Source organism: Anguilla anguilla, chromosome 1 (genome assembly GCF_013347855.1).
Source record: "Anguilla anguilla isolate fAngAng1 chromosome 1, fAngAng1.pri, whole genome shotgun sequence".
In the NCBI taxonomy this organism is placed as follows: domain Eukaryota; kingdom Metazoa; phylum Chordata; class Actinopteri; order Anguilliformes; family Anguillidae; genus Anguilla; species Anguilla anguilla.
Window position 1 is genome coordinate 31,458,957 of NC_049201.1, and position 6,367 is coordinate 31,465,323.

The following is a 6,367-nucleotide window of genomic DNA, read 5'->3' on the forward strand; positions in this document are numbered from 1 at the left end:
GCTCTTGCCAGGAAATTTTGAAAAAGAAAAGAAGAAACAGCAAAGGATTTTTTCATTCTCTGTTGTTGTTCTCGGAGCTCACCCACATTCCAAATGGATACTTTTGCTGGTAAATTCTGGCTTTACTTCCAGGGTCCAAATATTGATTCAACACACAGCATCCCTGAAATGGTAATATCCAATGCAAGGAACAGTGTGCACTCCAACACATTAAAACAAAGGCAGTGCCTTATAAAAGTATGTTTCAAGGTCACCAAAAGGCATCCCTGTTAGATTTAACCTGTAAAACGTTGTCAATGATCTTGAAAACTGGTCATTTGGATGCCAAAATAGCTTGTTTATGGTAGTATATTTTGTCAATATCTTTTCATCTGTATTTTTTCACTCAAAATCATTTGGGATGGTGTGTATCATGAACTTGACTAATTTCAGATTTTTGCCTGAACAATAATGATTATTATGAAACCTTCCCTCTGTGCCCTCATGAATTACCTCATGAAACATTACTTCACTAATCCTTGGCCAAGGCCACATCCATTTCTTAGAGTGCTGTTAATCCTTGGCATTGCCTGTGGACGACTATCGGAAATGAAGACAGTGTTCACAACATTGATAACAAAAGATTTTAATGCACTGGATGGAGAAATGGTAAGCTCCTTTTTTAAAACAGGATGGTATGGTCCTTGCTGAACTTAACTAGTATTGCAAGACTGTACTGCCATCTATTGGTCCATGTGGCTATTGCAGCTTCATAGTAAGAACTCCAGACAAGTACCTTAACAAGGCACTCAGGAACAATAGACATCATATCCATGCCCATAGATACTCATAACACTCAAAAGCAACACATGCACAAGAAATTGTGCCCTTAAGAGTACATTTATTATTTCAAGGTGTTCAAAGGAAATTGTATACAGTTGAAGTCGAAAGTTTACATACACCTTGGCTAAATCCATTTAAACTCAGTTTTTCACAATTCCTGACATTTAATCCTAGTAAACATTCCCTGTCTTTGGTCAGTTAGGATCACAACTTTATTTTAAGAATGTGAAATGTCAGAATATTACATTACATTACATTACAGGCATTTGGCAGACGCTTTTATCCAGAGCGACGTACAACAAAGTGTATAACCATAACCAGGAACAAGTATGTCGAAACCCCTAGAGAGAAGTACTGTTCCAAGTGCAGGGAACAACCGCATAGTTCAACTTGGACCCTGTAGGTTAAACTGATTAACAATAACACAAATGAGAGCAGCAACAACGCAGTCTATGCAAAAATACAAGCAGTAGTTAAAACGAGTGCATTAACTAAGTCACCTAAGAAACAGCTACCCAGTTACAACCCTAAGCTTACAGTCAGTTTAGAGATTACAGGGAGGTAGGGAGTGATGGGGAGAGGTGCAGCCTGAAGAGGTGAGTCTTCAGTTGTCGCTTGAAGTGGGTCAGTGTCTCAGCTGTTCTGACCTCCACAGGGAGGTCATTCCACCATTGTGGGGCCAGAACAGACAGGAGACGTGTTCGGGAAGCGCAGGTGCGAAGAGGGGGAGGTGCCAGGCGTCCTGAGGAAGCGGAACGGAGGGGTCTGGCTGGCATGTAGGGTCTGAATAATATCAAAGATTTATTTTTTTCTGCTTTTAATTCTTTCATCACATTCCCAGTGGGTCAGAAGTTCACATACACTCTGTTAGTATTTGGTAGCACTGGCGGACTCGGGGTGGGGGGGGGCCTGGTGCCCCCATGGTCTAGAGGCATTGCTAATGTGCTCTCTAGAGTGGCAAAAACGAGGGGAAGTGCCCTATTGGCTGCCCTTCACATGTGAAAAAAATGATTGGGTGCCCCTTCATGCAATAAATTATGATGATGTGCCCTCTAGAGCAAGAAAATTTGATAACGTGTCTTATTGAGTGCCCTTCTAGTGGAGAAAACGTGATGCAGTGCCCTATAAGATGCCCTTACAATGGTCTAAAGTTGACGTTCCCTATGGGTGCCCTTCCAATGGAAAAGGGTGCCGTTATGATGTGCCATCTATGCCGCCCCTACATGACAGTGTCCCAAAGTGTGTGTGTGTTTGTGAAACAAATGTTAATAGTTCCCTCTGTGTTTTACTTCGGAGGTGTTTGTGAAATAAAGATTGTAAAGGTTTATAATTCCCTGTGTGGTTTTATTATAGAGGTGTGGTTATACTTTTAACCTGGATCGCCTAATAACATAATGTTAATCTTAATCAAGGATGAAGACTATTTCATCATACATGATTACATTACATTACATTACATTCATTTGGCAGACGCTTTTATCCAAAGCGACGTACAAAAAAGTGCATTTCATGATCGTAGACAACTGCTGAACACGGGTTCAGTAAGGTACAATTACTTATTTTGTACAGCTATTTCTAGCCGAGAACAATGAACACTATTCTGGTCTAACATCTGCAAAGCCAACTGCCAATACAGCGTGGTGGTGGTTAGTCTAGGTATAGTCTGAAGAGATGAGTCTTCAGGCCACGGCGGAAGATGGATAGTGAGGGGAAGGTTCGGAGAGGGACAGGGAGTTCGTTCCACCACTGGGGAGCTAGGGTGGAGAAGCTCTGTGATCCCTTTGGGCGGGTGGGAGGGGTTACAAGGCGCCCTGCTGCTGCAGAGCGGAGTGGTCGAGCAGGCACATAGAATTGAGTCATGTCCTGCAAGTAGATGGGGGCTGTCCTGTTGGCGGCAGTGTAGGCAAGGGTCAGGGCTTTGAACCGGATCCTGGCAGCGACCGGTAGCCAGTGAAGTGATCGCAGCAGAGGAGTGACGTGGGAGAATTTGGGGAGGTTGCATCATAGCATCATAGCACATGATGCATGATAGCATTTTTTGCGTGCTGGTAGGGCCCCATGTCGTGCAGTAGGTGCTCTTTTTATTTTTTCGCCCCTGCCCTTCAAACAGCCTGAGTCCGCCACTGTTTGGTAGCATTGCCTTTAAATTGTTTAACTTGGGTCAAACGTTTCAGGTAGCCTTCCACAAGCTTCTCACAATAAGTTTCTGGAATTTTGGCCCATTCCTCCTGACAGAACTGGTGTAACTGAGTCAGGTTTGTAGGCCTCCTGGCTTGCACATGCCTTTTCAGTTCTGCCCACAAATTTTCAATTGGATTGAGGTCAGGACTTTGTGATGGCCACTCCAGTACCTTGACTTTGTCTTCAAGCCATTTTGCCACATTTGGAAGAATGCTTTGGGTCATTTGGAAGAGCCATTTGCGACCAAGCTTTAACTTCCTGGCCGATGTCTTGAGATTTTGCTTCAATATATCCACATAATTTTCCTTCCTCGTGATGCCATCTATTTTATGAAGTACACCAGTCCCTCCTGCAGCAAAGCACCTCCACAACATGATGCTGCCACCCCCGTGCTTCACGGTTGGGATGGTGTTCTTCGGCTTGCAAGCCTCATCCTTTTTCCTCCAAACATAACGATGGTCATTATGGCCAAAGAGTTAAATTTTTGTTTCATCAGACCAGAGGACATTTCTCCAGAAAGTAAGACTTTTGTCCCCATGTGCAGTTGCAAGTTGTAGTCTGGCTTTTTTATGGCGGTTTTGGAGTAGTGGCTTCTTCCTTGCTGAGCAGCCTTTCAGGTTATGACGATATAGGACTTGTTTTTCTGTGGATATAGATACTTTTGTACCTGTTCCCTCCAGCATCTTCACAAGGTCCTTTGCTGTTGTTCTGGGATTGATTTGCACTTTTGCACCAAAGCACATTCATCTCTAGGAGACAGCACGCATCTCCTTCCTGAGCGGTATGACGGCTGTGTGGTCCCATGGTGTTTATACTTGCGTACTATTGTTTTTACAGACGAATGTGGTACCTTCATGCATTTGGAAATTGCTCCCAAGGATGAACCAGACTTGTGGAGGTCCACAATCTTCTTTCTGAGGTCTTGACTGATTTCTTTTGATTTTCCCATGATGTCAAGCAAACATGCACTGAGTTTGAAGGTAGGCCTTAAAATACATCCACAGGTACACCTCCAATTGACTCAAATAATGTCAGTTAGCCTATCAGAAGTTTCTAAAGCCATGGCATCATTTTCTGTAATATTCCAAGCTGTTTAAAGGCACAGTCAACTTAGTGTATGCAAACTTCTGACTCACTGGAATTGTGATATAGTGAATTAAAAGTGAAATAATCTGTCTGTAAACAATTGTTGGAAAAATTACTTGTGTCATGCACAAAGTAGATGTCCTAACTGACTATAGTTTGCTAACATGAAATCTGTGGAGTGGTTAAAAATGAGTTTTAATGACTTCCACCTAAGTGTATGTAAACGTCTGACTTAAAATGTACATTGATAGTTGCCTATTAGATATTATAGATATTTTAAAGTGTCAGGTTTGAGATATTTCCCATCACTGCCACAACTGTGTTCACGACGTAAGTCTCCTGGGAAAAGGTGAAACTGTGAGTGTGAGATGAGAGTGTTAGGCTGTGAAATGGGGCTGGTAATCAAAAGGTCACATGTAAAAATCCAAGATTAGAAACTGGTGGTGGATGTGCATAACCTTCCATTAAAATTGTGTTCAGTTTACATCACATAATAATAATAATAATAATAATATTGGTGTTGTTGCTGTTTATCCTGGTAGCCTTTAAATGTAAATTAATCATAGTTATCTATGTTATTGATATTTCTAAATGCTTGTTTTTTGTTTGTTAAAAATAAAATGTGATCACAACAAAAGTCTTGTCAGCTGAATTTCCTCAAATTTCAAAATCTACTTTTATCTTCTTCTTCATGGACCATGTATCATTAATTTGCAAATTATTATTTCAACCAACAATATCTGATCATTTTTATATCAAATTTTTTTTTTTTTATACAGTATATTTTAAGGATAGTTACAATATTTGACTCTAAAGAAAACTCACTGCTCAGCATTCTGAATTGATAGAAGGTCTATAGTTTTATAATAAATAACTTTTCATTTTGGATACCTATTTTTGCTGAAGTGGTCAGCAATTGGGGTGGCACAGTGGTGCAGTGAGTGTGCTTGGGGATTTTCTGTGTGGAGTTTGCATGTTCTCCTCTTGTCCGCTTGGGTTTCCTCGATGTACTGAAGTTTCCTCCCACAGTCCAAAGACATAAGGCTAATTGGAGACTCTAAATTGCCCATAGGAATGAGTGTGTGGGTGAATGGTGTGCGTGCCCTGCGATAGATTGTCTGTCCAGGGTGTATTCCTGCCTCTCACCCAATGCACACTGGGATAGGCTCAAGCACCCCCCGCGACCCTGCTTAGGATAAGCGGGTAGAGATAATGGATGGATGCGTGGATGGTCAGCAACTGAGCGAAAATACAAGTATTGGTTACCCAACAAAACAACATGTTGAATTCTGGTTAGGTTCCAACATCTGAATCTTAACCTAATAAAGACGTTGTATGAACGTCCAAATCCAGACCAAAAGAAACTTTCATTGCCATTGTGGATTTGTGTCGTGAAAAACCATCCATACGAGGTTACCATTAACAAAAGATACACTCAATGAATTTCAAACAGACGGTCGACATTATCATTGTCAGTAGCTCCATCTTTATTGATACTTTGTTGAGTTGGAATAATGTGGAAAAAAAAAAATTTTTTTATTTGGTAGTCAGATGGTTTGGTTGCACTCATTTAACGTAGCCAAAATACAGCCAGATGAGCTAACCCTGATAGCACAGAGACCCATCTGGCGAGTTCCTCCTACCTTGGGCCGACGGTATCATTCTGTGGCAGTGTGTTTCATGCATTGTGACGTCAGCCTTTTTGTTTTTGTTTTTCCACACCTTCCCCCTACCAAATTACTTTTGGTGAAAATGAATTTAGGCTACATAGGTAAGTTAATTTCAGTTTTTGTTGAGATTTTAAGCTAGACCCACATTATGAGAAAGAAATACAACTCCCAAAAAATGTAAACATCCTCAAATGCTAGAATTAGATTAGAACACTAGAAATAGCTTGAATACTAAAGCACAATCTATAATAAATAGTGCACGAGTAGTCAAAATAACAAAATAATTACGGGTACTATCTGAACATGAAATTATGAAGTATCTCAATTTTTTTCCATTCTTATAGCTCATGGCTATACAATTTCAAATGTGAAAATATTTGACAATTGCATAATGTCTCTGGACAGAACAGCCAGGTATTGGCCTTAAGTTACATTATGAAATCAAGCTTTGGTTTGAACTTTTAATATTTAAATGATCCATTGCGACACAACAGGCAAGAATAAATTAATCACAAAAATCGATAATAACAATTTCAACCCCAATTTGAAAAGTAAAAAAACCGGTTTCATTCAAAATAAAGTCCCAAGTGATTTCTTGCAACTGAACC

At 40.6% G+C, this 6,367-nt stretch overlaps 1 long non-coding RNA gene across 1 annotated transcript; it reads left to right on the forward strand.

The window, feature by feature from the left end:
- The first annotated feature begins 1,655 nt into the window (after window positions 1-1,655).
- On the forward strand, window positions 1,656-3,124 carry LOC118219469. Its single transcript, XR_004763779.1, has 3 exons — window positions 1,656-1,688; window positions 2,553-2,555; window positions 3,026-3,124. It is a non-coding gene; the product is annotated as an uncharacterized LOC118219469 (long non-coding RNA).
- Window positions 3,125-6,367: the final 3,243 nt, after the last annotated feature.